Consider the following 15,417-nt stretch of genomic DNA (forward strand, 5'->3'; position numbering starts at 1 on the left):
CTTTTATACTGCCACTGACTAAAGAGTGTAGGTACAGTATGAACATAGTTATTTTAAGTATAGGCTTGGATCCAAAGTGTTCCTCCTCAAATAAGTATAGAGAGGAGGCCAAAATGTTTTTGTTGCTCTCCTCCTCTCCGTGGTGCAATATGTGATTCAGTTCCGCCGGACAGCTGCTGGATAACAGCTTAGACTTTTGCTCTCGTCTCCCAAATCCTGTGTCACTAAATGGTCTGCCATCACAGTACAGTGCTGAGGTGCAGACAGCAGATAGGGCCAATCAGTGTGTGGACGGACAACCGGTTTTATGGTACTTTTCTATTGCTGAAATCCCCCCATTCAAAGTGCACAAATGCTCAGTGACTAAGGATTTGTGGGTTTTCAGAGAGTGACATCCTTTTGACTCCAAATCCTGAAGGTGTGAAGCAACATGTATATTTTTCTATGGCTGATTGACAATTATCCCATATACAGTGTAATCTGACTGATGATATTACTGACATAAAATTTACTGCATATTAGCTTAGTTTGTGCCTGCCTTCCCTGCTTTGTGACACCAACAATGTAACTACAGCGGCTCCAAGGACAAACAAATCTCAAGAGTGAAAGAACAAACATGAAGGAAAATGTGCTCTAAATCTAGAAATACTGCCAATATAAACAGTTAAAGTGCAAGAAATGATAAGGCTTGTCTTTCCATATACACTTTATTATATTAGATTATACTATATTCAGTAAACAGCTGGTCACATCAGCAAACTTTACTAATAAACCATGCGTTTGTTTGGGACTATATTCAGCCGTGGATTTATACACATTTAGTGCACTACTCAATATTAATGGTTGCAGGATTGTGTATGTGGGATTGACTTCAAATATCTGTTAAATGTAGCATACTCCAAATATTATTTGCGCTTTCACTCTAAAAGTGTGATTGTCACTGGGGGGCCACTGAAAGCAGCTGCTTCTGAAATAACAATCGGCCTCATTCAAGGACACTTTCCTACAAGTCCTTCAAACTAAATAATAACATATTTTACACTGTTAATCCATTTCCTCCAGAGTGCCACACATACATATTTTCTGATCTGATGCTGTTATCGACAGGATGACATTGCAGTTTGAAAAATTCAATTATTTTCTGACAATACTAAAGTTGAGGTTTAGACACAGAAACAACTTCAGGGGTCAGGGAAAATCCTGAAATACTACTTTTCTAAGGTTATCTACTGTACGTCATCGTGTACGTAAAGTAGATCACATAAATAAGACATTTAGATATTAAAGTTGTTGGATGGTCAATCTTTTAATATGTGGTTCTTTTGTACCAAGCTAGGCTAAACACCTTCAACCCTAAACAAATGTACATTCCATTATGTTCCATTTAAAAGGCTGATCTACTTTTCTGATCCAAATATACACCGTTAAATATAATCGGAGGTCCTCCTTTGCTATTAGCTTATTCTTATTCCGTCTTCCAAGTTTCACCTTCATATTTTTATCAACGATGAAACAATGCTCAGTGAACCTGCATATTAAAAGTCTCCCAGTCATTAATTACTATGCAAGGGCAATCAATCCTAACTTCAGTCACAGTTTAATGAGCGATTGTTGGTTGGCCTGTTCTAATGAATTTATTTTGGAATGACCTCGACAGCCACTTATTTACAAGTGCCTGTTGTTTTCATACAGGAGTGCTTGACCTTCTTAAGTGCTCAGGGAGATGCGAAGGGGATTGAGGGTAATTGTGTTTCATTCACTCAAATCATGCATTCATCTGTGCATTCATCATGTACTCATTCACCTGCTAATATCAAAGCTCTACTGTATTAGTGCAGCGCTGTAAGAGCTTTGGATGCTCTCTGAACAAAATATTGAGTTTGTGGATGTAAGAGCTGCAGTTACAACATCACTGAGATACAGTGAGAGGTGTCAAATTGATCAAATTGACCTCTTATGTCCCTGTGGAATTCAGAGGCCAGTGGTAACAAGAGTCCTGCATTTTATTACCCATTTATATTTATACGAGACGATTGGAGATCTGCCGAAGTCTGGGGATTTCTAAATGCTTAAACGATGGTGCCAACAACCAACTGCAAATGATGTTCTCCCCCCATTCTCCTCCATAGTGATCTGTATGCCCCAGTCCAAATATGAAGGTCCTACCCTAAAGACTTTGGATTATCTGTGCAATGCTTAAATTGTTTAAAAACTCTAATTGTTTCCTCACAGTTTTAACAAGAAAACCTGCATGATCGTCCTCAGTGTCTATGAATGAAGCATTTGGAGACTGACCTGTGAGTCTAGATTTAAAACTCACCTCATACCGATCCATTTATTTAGGTTATTCACACCCCGTCTGTTCAGTCAGTAATGAAAATAAAAGGTCCTGCAGCACTGTAGCAATGAGTATGAATAGAAAAAGAACGAAAAGGTAACTGCACCAATGGGAGCACCACAGGATCATTCTAAGGAAGAGGCATAATGGGCCTATTTTCTCAGCTGGATGAGTTGCCTGTAAAAAACAAAATCAACCCAGTTTGCCAGTGCAGCTCCAGGTTTGTGTTATGTCCAGCTGCATGCAGATGTTTGATTGCTGTTTTATTTCATTTTTTGCAGTAGTTAACAGCTAATAAGTTGAACACCAATCTTTCTGAGCAACAACTATTTTAGAAAAGGAGAGGACCCCCCCCCCACCAAAAAAACAACAACAACAACAACCAAACAAACCAACAAACCATTTGAAGAGGCCAAACACACTAATGGAGAAGGAAAGTTTCTCTCAAGAGCAGCTTTATTAATATGTAAAGCTCATATAAATGCAGGATCTGTCACTTGTCACTTGAGGGGGCGCAAGAGCGTCAGCAGAGTGACTTTTTGCCTCTACTGGAGCTCCTCTCTTTCTGTTGAGGCTTTAGTTGGAGGAAGTGAGACAGACAGAACTTTTCTGCTATCAGCTGACAGTGATATTATTTATTCCCCTCATTTAATTCCCTCCCACTCACTGTGAAAAGGATAAGACCCACGCATATCGAGCACAAATGGGTACATACCAAACTTAATATAAAATTGAGCAATTTGTGGTGAAATTGTTGATTTATTTTACACTAAATCTTTTTTCTAATGTGCACTAAGGTATTTCCCTCTTGGTTATGCAACAGATGAACAGAACACTCCTGCTGCAGTCACATGGATTCATGTAGACGGCAGACGAACAACACCTTCTGGATGTCACGGGAAAAACACAAACAGTCTGACGGAATGGAAGGACGGCAAACGAAACATGCATGATAATATGTTGCTATGATGATATTGTACTTTTTTTTACTAAAGAAAAAAAATATATCCTTATATGTATCCTTTAAAATGATTCAATTATGATTCAATTATTCTCTGCCAGCTTCAGTTTATTTTACTATCCACCAGTAAAATTATATGTGGTTTGCCGTCTACCGTCTGCCTGAATCCATGCAATCACAGCGTCAATCTTCCATCCAAAGCCTCCAGCTGCAGATTAGGATTTAGCAAGCAGCATCGGTGCAAACCAAGCACCAATTGTAGGGAACACTGACACTCAGAGCATCAGTTGTTTTTTTCCAGCTTTGTTACCCAAACAGCACTTATCATTACATAACACCTAGCTGGATAGATATTACCCAGTCCCTTGGTATGGTGTTGCTTTTCCTCATTATGAGACCAGGACTGAGCTGTTAATTTTCAGCAACTTTATCTGAGGTGGTACATCAGTTTGTGGCTGTATAATTAAGTCCTATAGGAGATGATAGAGAGAGAGAGTGGACCCATCTCACAGGTCCTTCAGTCTGCCATGACTTTGTCAATTTGTTCCTAATAACTTCATATCATTGTCTGCTGTTCTGTTTTAATGAGTGCTTCTTAAAAATACCAATGTACTGGGGTCCTAAGGGATCCTTATCAAGAGCACCAAATTCTGCCTATGTAATTTTAATAGATGGAATTATTAAAAAATGTGTTGAGTACATGTTTATGTTTGCCATGGGTCCAAGGGGGTAGGAGCTGTCTGATGACATTGATTACATAACTTATTTCTCTTCAAAACATTATTATTTAATATTTTGCTATGACGGTTATTGTAGTCTATTCTTGAGGTCCCCAGGGACCCCAATTGGAAGTCCTTGGAATCATTTAGTTCGGTTCAGGTTCAAACATCACACATTACAGTTCAGAATCATATAATATCTATACACACACCAGTAAGCAATCACATGGTCTGTACAAAGTTCAGTCAAGTTGCTTATACAAACTGTTGCTCTCGTGTTGCACCCTATATGCTCTTAACATACTGTTTGTCACAGCTCAGCTGAATAATTGCTCTTTCAGTCACAAGTCAGGGGAGCTCCGCCGCTAAAAGCTACTGATATAAGCAGTGAAAATGATGACGCAGTATCACCAAGTTCAGCTTAAAGATTTGTTTGTATGTGACGAAAACTGTGTTACTACTCTCTCCTCTAAACACACCGCGGCAATACCCTCCTATCCCACTCCTGGTAAGACAACAAATGAGCCAAACCCAAAACTATAAAAAGTAATGGAGTGTTACTGGAATAAGTAACTATACATAATTTTAAACCTGTGATTCATTACATTACTCTGAATTATCACATAACTAAGTAATTCCTCACCCAGTGATGTGTTAATGACTAACGCTGATTGCAGCAAGGACAAACCATTAAGAAAAACAAGTTAATACTGCTCCTTATAAAGCTAGTTTGTTATTTCCTTGCAGGTTATGGTAGATGGACTGGACCTCACACAACCAATCCTCTATCGAACACCCACACAGAAACAGCATGACAAGGTTAAACTGAGACTGTCGGACTTAAACCCCAGGAGGGCGGACATTAATTAAAGCAAGCACTGGTGGAGTAGTAGGACAATTTATGTTTTGTTTTCCTCCAACTGTGGTGTCAGGCACATGGGCAAGCCTCAAGGCTGTTTCCTTCCTTTCACAGACTGAGTTGAGCTGTTACAGGCATTATATATTTAACTTTACCCCAAGAGGTTTCAAATTTGAATACACCCACAGTTTTCCAAGTCCGCTGTGCATGATAATTAAGCTTATGTTTTTTCTCTGCCGTACACTTGAAAAAGAATTTCCAGCACTGAAGTAGAGTGGTGTGGAAAGTTTTCAAATGTATCATTTTATCATACTCAGAAAGGCTGATTACAAGCCTCTGAGTGGACTTTAAATTCGACTATGAATCGCTTAATGATTTGAAAGACTTTAAAGGTAAAATGGATATCGTTCTCAGGAGAAGTCTTGATCCCATTAGAAGTTGCACAAAATCATGGCTGAATGGCTCTGCTCTTTCATAATGTCAGTTTCATTCTTGAGAGGAGGTTTGCCGAGTCATTTTCAGATCTTAACAACATAATGGTCATGGTGAGAAATGGATTGTTAAATACAGATTACAGAGGCACTGTGATAAATCCTGAGCCACAATTCAGCTGGGAAACTTTCACCTCTATGTAACCTGCACCTAAGTGGGGAACATTGATTTGCTATTAAAGGGATCACATACTCTCTCTGATTCTTTTTTTTTCCTGCTGACCAGACTGCAACATGTGTAAGAGATTCTTTTTTCAGGTTCACTGGACATTCACGGATGTCTGGCGGAGTCAGTATGATTCCCTTTTCTGAGAGGACAGAGAGAAAGTCCTTGTGTAGGTGCCTTTTATCCATTTATAGCTCTGGTTGTGTCAGGGTCTGAGGATTGGGAAGTCAGTTTGTTGTTGACATTTTGACATCTGCTGGACAAGACTGTCTTGAATCTTTAGTATAGATATTAATGGTCACCACAGGATGATTCCTGACCTTCCACCTAGCACCGCCATATTTGCTATTTCGATCTATTGAAAGTGATCTTGCAAATTAAAGGCCTGATTTCAATAATCATGGTCCATAGAAGATGAATCCATAATGTAGTGACCCTCTTTCCCCACCTACAGGTCAAAATATGAACTTGCACACAAAATTATCAATACCTAGGGAGCAAATTGCAATTCATTCATTCATACTCTCCAGAGGATGAATCTTTCTCAATTAATCCACATTATTTCCCTTTCGGTGCCACTATCACACCCAAAGCGCCACTGTACGGCAAATATTACACACTAGTATTACACACATTAGAAAGGAGATTATGCTGAGCACATTCATGCCTCCCAGAGTATGAATCCTTTAGATTTTAATGACTCCATGTTGTCTCCTCTGGTGCTATTTGAAGGTCAACTTTACATTATTAGCCCACTACTGGTAAGACTTTGTAGACATTAGACTCCATCTGGGTATCAGACTGTATACGTGGATGTACATTTCATCCACGTTTCTCAGCCAGTCTCAGCCCTCTGATGTACATGAACTAATACTACTCCATCTTAACATTCAACTGGCTACACCGGCCATGAAAGGGCTTCTGCTTTCCTTACGATTTGGAGTCTGTTAGTAGTGTCACATGCTTGTGAGTCCACAGCAGTAACTAAGTATCCAGTGTGGACACTTAAGCAGCTGATGTGCTGCTTTTGCATGGCAGACGCAAACATCTCAGTGCCCTGAAATCAAGACATCAGCTACAGTTACATAAGTAAAGTGTACACTTGTCAGACCTAAAGTCTTATTGGCTGATAATGGAGGAAGTGGTGATCAGATTGACTTAGAGCGATTCTGAAGACTCTTGGATTTCAGGCTGAAGTTTGAATTCATGGTTTTGTGAGAGCCAAGAAAAATCCCCTCCAGTTATCCTATCTGGTGGCAACATCATAATAATGAAGGAAAAATCTACAACATCTAAATTGGGAAAATGAGACCCTCTCAGTTTCATTTTCACTTAGCCTCAGGAGCTTCCTTGATAAAATTAGCATTAATGGAAGAAATGAATTTCCAAAGCACAAATGTGAAAGTGTTTTGTTTCAATATGAAGGATGAAAATATGAACATTTTAGCACCCCCCCCTCCCTCCTCCAGAAAAGTTCTTTGAATACTCAATAGATCAAAAGCATTTTAAGTTGCACTGATGGATTAATAGTTGAAATGTCTAGACAATGCATACATCAAGTATGCATTTGTGGATTGGACACATCTAGAGAAGCTCTGTTTCCGCTCCAGATTTCCTACTTATTGTATGCAATCAAATTTAACTATTTAATTGCATCTTAAATAATGAAGTTAAACTGCAGCCCACTCCTGTGCCAGCTAACAAATCCTCCACTGTGGATAAAATGATGTGTTCAATTCTTGATGAGCGATGGGAGCGAAAGCAGAGACTGCTGGAGACTATAGGCTTATGATGAATGAAATAAGCTGAATGCATTTCCATTTAGAGCAGACGGAGATTCAAACAGACAATTCAATAAAACTGACCCGCAGAGACTGGCCTCAATAAAAATGGAGACACCATTAATAGAACAGGTTAACTTTCTTGAAGCAATTATAAGGAAACACAATTGCAACGGTCATACCTGAGCATCATTATGCGATAAGGAGATGTGGAATATGCTGATATGATGGAAAATGCGTTTTCAAGGTTACAGGAGAACATTAGGCAAAAGCCACAGTGGAGAATGAAAGGAAAATGTAGTGGACTTCAAAGGAATCAAAGATTATCAAGGTGAGTCCTTCTGCAGGGAGCGTGATATAATTGCTTGTCATTAAAATATGCATTACAGCAAAGAAATAAGCAAGCGCTGTTGATAAGTGAACTCCATTTGTGCGGCCCTGTTTAATGGATCTAGTGGCACTGATAAAAATGTGTGCTGTTCAAGAAGAATTAATTACCACCCACAGCTGAGATGGCCATGTTCTGAAAAAAAAGCTACAAAACAACTGTGTCTTTTGTTGGTAGGAGAGTGTTTATAGGGCTTTTAAAAGAGTTGCGCGTTCAACAGCGGCTGCCCTTATCAAGAGTTTGTCACTTCATTAACAACCGCCCTCAACACAGGAACAGAAAGGTTTCTCAAGGGTGCTTCGGTTATGGCACTGATCTAAACTCAGCAGCAATAATTTCAGAAATGTGACAATTTATATAAAGTACCCTTGTGGTTTTCTTAAAGATATCCTTTAAAAAAAAAATCATTCCACTGGAAACCTATCTTTTGAATATCAAATACTTGCAAGTTTGCAGCTTGTTCCGTGGCAGAAGACGGGACCTGCCTTCAGCTTGTTTCGGAGTCATAGCAGAAATCTGTCAAAGCTTTCATAGAAACTGCAACATCATCTACTTTTCCACAGGGAGGGCCTGCACAGAGTCCTGATTATGGTAAATGGGGCGCTCCCACACCTAACTGAGGAAACCATCTCTTTATGCACCTGTGCCTTCTTAAACTGATACCACAAAGTTGAAAGTGCTCGTCTAAAATATAATTAGATTTTGTATTAAGATTCCCTTGATTGGAATTAAAGGGATCTGTGTGGAGCTCCATTGTAACTCAGTGTATCTGAATTGAATCCAAACTGACTACAGGTACTGTCTTCTAAAAATGAGTCATCTACAAACAGTTTGTGCGACCTTTCAAGCTTCAAGAGCTTCATTAGATTTCTGGTGAAGTATTTCTTTAATACTAATAGATATTTGATGCATTCCAATGTCTATTTCCCAAATCATTAAACATTTAAATATCATACAGAGCAGTGCGGAGTTGTACAGTTTGTTATAAAACATTTAACAGGATACATAAATAGAGCTACAGCGAATAAGCCTGTGGACCAACATTTGCTTAGATTTGTGTATGATAAGGTTTCAGTAGCTGATATAATGAATTGTGAAACTGAGCAATAGTAGTGTTTATGCATTCTAAGCTTTTATTTCCACTGAATTAACAGTTGTGCTGTGGCAATCTATTGCAAATCCTAGGACCCCACTGTGAAAATCACTGAATAACTATTTTTGTTCCATACTATTATTGCAATTCATTCATAATTCAATACACCCACAAAATGTCCAATATATTTTCATGTCCTTGCAATAGTTTTCCTGTGTTTTATACATTTGGTGATTAAAAATGAGAAGAAATATAATAGTAATTTCATGTATGTACACATATACGTACAAATACACACAAGTATTTATAATTAATAACATGCATTTTTTACATGCATACAATGTGTGTGTATGTGTGTGCACTGAACATGTCTAAACATGTATTCTTTTGTTTCAAAGATCTGCCTCTGTCCTTTTTTAAATTCTTTTGTTCATCTGAATTTATGTAATTTTAGTAGTTAATTGGTGCTCTCCTATCTTATCTACTTCATTCCACAACATGTTTTATACTCTCCTCATTTCTAACTGTGTATGCTATTCTCTCCATTTCTGAGATTCCCTGTATTGTTATGTTGCATCTTTGAACTGATGAACTTGAAAGTTTGACCCAGTTTCAAGTTATTTGCTTCAGGGATGTATTTCTGTGTAATCTACATAGGTACTGATCAATTTCCTGCATTAGCTCTGATGGTGATTTTACAAAAATAATATCAATTGGGTTAATTATTGTTTTATATTGAGAATAACCACGGCACCCACTATGACTGAATGCCAATCTATTTTAGTGGAGAGCCGATGATGATGTCAATGTTTTATTTTGCCCCAATTTACACACAGCTGAACTGGACCGTGATGTATAGTACATGATGTACACTGCAATCGAGTCAAGCAGAGAGACAGGCACCAGAGCAGCTGAAAACAAGGACGCCACAATACAGAGGGCGAATTCCTCCACAGTTGGCTCTTCCGTGGCTCGGGGCTCAGGCAAACATCTGTTGAATGTATTAAGATCTAAAACTGAGCCAATTACCAGAGAGAAACACAGCCCCTGGTCAGTCTGTCCTCAGCCCATTTCTGGTCAGCTGTTGATGACTGCGGCTTGCTTCAATCTTCCTCCCTCCTGCAGGCGTGATTGGCTGAGTCTGGTCCAAGGACGGGGATGTGGAGAGCTACAGCAGCAATAAAAGCCAACCTGACTGACTCATGTTGTTTATAAAGGAATCCATGCGGGAGTGGGTGTGAGGAGGTGGACCTCTTTGTTTATGTGTGTGTGTGTGTGTGTGTGTGTGTGTGTGTGTGTGTGTGTGTGTGTGTGTGTGTGTGTGTGTGTGTGTGTGTGTGTGTGTGTGAGAATGTGTGTGTGTGTGTGCGTGCTTTGTGTTCAATCTCTGGCAGCTATTTAACATCAGTATATTCATATTCATATATGTGCTTCCAACCGCTGGGGTGTTTTAAGGCTCTTCTCTCTGTATAGGTGGCTTGATCTGGAAGGAGGAGGCAATTATTTTTGATTGGACACAGATAAAAGGCTTAGCTAAACGGGTATGTGGCAGGTCTGCTCTGCTATGTAGCCGGTGGTTCAGTGGCATTAACACTGGATTAAAATGACAGCAGAACTTTAGATAACAGACTAGTTATACAGACGATAAACATGTAAATATCATACACGTGACCTGTTTCAATCAAGAGTTACTATGGCTCAGAGTAGAAGCAAATATATGGTAGTAATCTATTCAGATGCAGTTCTGAGTTTGCCCGTTTGACAAGTGTTCCGGCCTATCATATTCAGCTGTGATGGTTGCATATTGCTCGTCTCACTTTAGCTTCAAACAAACTTTCCCTGCTCAACACAACTTCAGGTTTTCTAGCTCCATTAAATGTCATTTTGGTGCTTAATGGAGCAAATTAATGGTTAACATGAATGAATTTGTGTCCACATTTTTAGCCAAATGTCTATTGCAGTGGTAGGTAAACAGCAGCCCATGGCTGAAATCCAGCCTTCCAGCAAAAATGTTTGGCCCCCTGAGACATTGGTTTAATCCCACAACAGATTTGCTAAACACAAATAAGTTGCAGTCTAACGGAAATGGTATGTTGATGCCATTTTTTCTAGGGTAACAAAAACAACAGTACTTTCAGTCAACCACAAATGAACTGCTTATCATGTGTGAATAACAGAGTACGTCTCTAGTCTTGAAGTGCAACAGAGTACATGAGTCACTTGAGTATTGCAAAATGTAAAGGATAATGCCCTTTACAAAGAGACATACAGTAATATTGGTAAAATCTACCAACCTTGTTTTTGGGGTTAGTGAAGTCTAACCAGCACCATATCAAGACTACTACTACTACTACTACAGTACTGCTACTTGTGGCCAGATCGCCATAAAATGTGCTCTGTATATGCACAGAGGAAAATTCCTAATGAGATGATGACTTGCTGACATTTTATCTCGTTCAACTCGCAGGTCAATGCGACCTTTAGTCCAATCGTTCGACCCTTTCCTTTGGTGCCACCATCACGGCAAGTTTACCATTTGTACCATACGTTTTTAAATCTAAAATGTAGATTGTGATGAAATTAATGGAGCACATTTAGGCTCCCCAACGGGTGTACCCTGTCAATTCTGGACACTCTGTGAGCTTTTCTGTCCCATTCTCAGGTCAAAAAGTCAAATCACACATAGAAGATATCCTAACATTGCAATTAAACTGAGTATAGTTATGCAGTAAAGAGGACGAATGAGACTGTCCTTGAATTGGTTTAAATGTCTAAAATGAACTGTTTAAATTTACCTGGCTGTACAAATTATGACTTTTTGTCTCTCAAAAGCAAAGGCAAAAGTTTCTATGATCTCATTATACTGCCTTCAAACCCCCTAGGAATGAGGGTGTAGTGGATGGCTGAGCAACAGTGGGACTTTGACCTGTTTGCATCTTGTTTTCTACTGAAAGCATTGATTTCTTTTAACTGCTACCATTTTCCCCAAGTAGTTTTTGTGCTTAAACCTGAACAAATCTTAACAACAGTGGTGGCCGATCAGACAACAGTCATTATAGTTTTGGAAGGCACTGACAAACAATGTTGTCCTGATCACTGCTGTTAAGGCTCTGAAAATCATAAGGTATCTTTCCAGTAATTTTATATTGTGTGTTGTAATGGCAGCCTGCATGGCCCACTAATAGAGCTTCAAGTCTTTGGTTGTAGGGATTTTAAAAGGCATGAATGCTTAAAAAAATCAATTCCATTGTGAAAAACACACACAAAATAAGCCCTGTGAAGAAGTACTCTGGTGTTACACTATATCTCTCTACACCAAGTGTTATTTAGAGGTGTCAAAGGATGTACAGGCTTGTAAATGTAACCTACATTTGGCCACCTGGACTGGGTGTTTGATTAGCGGCACAGTGTTTTCTCTTCTAGTTAGTGTTGTGATATGCAATCGTTCTCATCATACTAGCCAAGCAGACCTCCAGGTGGCTTCCCTCAACGCCTTGCTCTATTTCAGACTCCACAGGCTACTCCATTATTCTGACAGTGAAAATCTATGCTAACACCACCATGGGGATACACTGCCTCAATTTCTGTTTCTGATATGACAACATTGTTTCAATATTGCGCATTAAAAATTGAAAAAAGTAAAAATGAAATACAGCATGAGCTTCACTTGCCTACTATTGCGAACGTGACAGATGTACTTGTAGTCATTTGAAGTACATGACTCGGCGCATGTTGCTCTTTTGGCTTTTCATTTCTTTACACAAGCTTCACAAGGCTACATTTTCAAATCATAGAGCATCAGGCTGAACTTATAGTGGCTTGAAACTGATCAACGAGAACAAAGTCACCTCTTCACGTCTGCGGTTTAGACTGAAGTAAGCTTTGAAAAGCAGAAATATCAGCAACTGGTGCTAAAACAATATTTAAGGTAAATCTTACATCTACTCATGAAAGCTTTCAGTAAACACTGTTTTCCCAAAAGCAGGAGATTTTACTCCTTTTTCTGTTGCTATTGAGCAGCAATGTGATTTTGTATTCTCTGAGAAGACTAAGCCCTGTCAAGCAAGTGTTCAACTTATTCAGTACTATAGGTCAAGCACCTCCCATAAACCAGGGAATATAAAATGACATGCTTACAGCAGCAGCAATTCAAGTCAAGCCTGATTTATGTACAGCTCAGTACATGAACAGCAAAGGTCAACAAATGGCCTTTTCACCTGTATTCACTGCTAACAAAAGATGGCCGTATTTAGACATCTGACTGATGAAAGGCCAGAAGCCTCGGATATCTACAAGTTACACTGACACAAATGAATCAGGGCAACCTTTCTTATCTCATGCAGCAGTTAGACACGCTATTGTGCACAAAAGGTGAACATGCAATCGTATGAGTATTTATGACCGTGCATATGGGCTGCTTAGTCTGGTCAATTACCTACACATGTAAAGGGTCACTTGAGGCTGTGACCCCCCATCTGGGAGAAGAACATTCTCCCAATATCCCCATAGTGCTGCTGTTGGAATCCATTGACATTTCTTTGTTTATGTTGGGCGGACGCTGCTATCAAACAATGCACAACTTTCATGGGGGTGTCTGTCAACCATATAAAACTCAATTATTCCCAGTGAAGTCAGATACTTATGCCTCCACCAAAAAAGTAATTTCACACCAATTAAAAGCTGCAACAACAAAATCTGCAATTCGGTATTGCAGACCCCTTCAATCCTGCCTGCAGCTCTGACAATGTGATACAATGAGGTCAGTCGCGAGCTGAGCATGATGATCATTATGACTCTGTCTATTTTTTTTCTCCACCAGATAAAAAGTAACATAACAGGAAGGACAGATATTAAGAAAATCCACACTACATGACATTGGGGAGTCTATAGGGAAAAGACAGATGAAAGAGAGGGGGGGGGGGGATTCAGGAGAATAGAGAGCTTTCATTTAAAGTGTAACTGCACCCCAAGGCCTGAGCCTAACTCCACCCACTGCATAGTTTTGAAAAATGCTAAAGTGGGCAAAGGGTTGTGAGGGAGGGCAGGGAGGGGAGCAATGTTTGGAGGGGGGCTGGTATGGTTGTGTGAGGCAGGATGGCAGGAGTTGCTCAGTATGACATCCCTTGGCAAGAGAAAAATGATTATAATAATGAGAGGAATGCAAACGGTGCAACGACATTTTAACGAGCCAGAAGTCATTTTGAATAAACCTGTCTACGTGTGACGTGCTTTATTTTCACATGAAGACAGTTTTAACAGCGGCGCTGACCTGCTGGAGGAGATCTGTCTGTGACTGTCTGCGTGAGGAAGAACAGCCGGAAGCCAAAACAACAGAAATCCTCTTCACATTTGCTCCTGTGGCTCTTTACCTCTGCGGCTGCCTGTTCCTGCAGTTATCAGCTGGTAAAATCTTGTTTTAGAATGTTAAATCGCAGTGAAAATGGAGCTGTTACTGGACCCGTTCAACCACAGCTCTGCTCCACGGTGGACTGATTCAGTTTCGGTGGAGCTGTTCTCGCAGTAGATAAGTTCCACCCTGATTAACATTTTAAAACAAGATTTTACCAGCAGGGAGAGATTCAAGGATGATTTCTGTTGTTTTTGTGGCTGATTTTCCTCTAGATTTCCTCCAGCAGGCCTGCACTATTGTTAGCTGCTGTTAGATCCTGTAGGTAAGGCTGCACTGTTTCACAGACTCTCACACTCAAGGGTGGAGACTTGGGGAGGTGGGCATTATTAACCTACCATTTATATACATTTCATGACATAGAGAACTCCCAGACGGTAGACTCTACATCACCATCGGCCCTGCCTTTTCAGTGGTGATTTTAAACAGCAGATGACAGGTCGAGCCATACTCAACCCATGAAATGCAGAGTTTTTATAAACTGTGTCAGTGTCAATATTAAGACCTGCACTGATATGTTTGTATCACAACACAGTCACATGATTTAGTTTATAGCTCAAAAAACACATTTTTAGTGTGCAGTACTCTTTAAGTGCGAACAGAAATGAACACACAGCATCTGTTGAAGGCTATTGGTGAGATAATTAAAACCCACACAATACCTGTGTCTGCTCCATTGGGTTTTATAGTTAGTGTTAAACTGCCAGATTATATTTAATGGAAACTGGGTTATCACTGCAGCCTGAAGAGGTGAGGGAAAAATTAGCACGGGTTAGCGAAGCAACCCATTTGCGCTGGGCTATGTTGTCGTTAAAACCATCATAAAAAATTATTAAAAAAAACACTGATGTGCATAGAAAGAAGTGTTTGATCTCCTGCATCCATCACCGACTTGAGCATCTAAAACACCGAGCCCGTCGGGCTCCAAAAATCCTTTTATTATGTTGTGCCAGTGGGACATGGCCTCTTATCAAATCTCTCATCCCATTGGACCTGTTATGGGGGATTTTCTCTGTGGGAATCTTATTATTGATGGTTTTCTCATTTGAATAATTTTGCAATAACAAGAAAATGAATATCCTGTGTCCCTAGCCTGGTAGCATTTGTGGAGCTAAAAAGTGTATCAGTGTTTTAATAGCTTGCCTGTGGTTGTTGTTGCATTACTTTGAACACATTCTGGGAAACTATTTGAATAGTGTCTGCTTGAAGATAAT

Source organism: Scomber scombrus, chromosome 10 (assembly GCF_963691925.1).
Source record: "Scomber scombrus chromosome 10, fScoSco1.1, whole genome shotgun sequence".
Taxonomy (NCBI): Eukaryota; Metazoa; Chordata; class Actinopteri; order Scombriformes; family Scombridae; genus Scomber; species Scomber scombrus.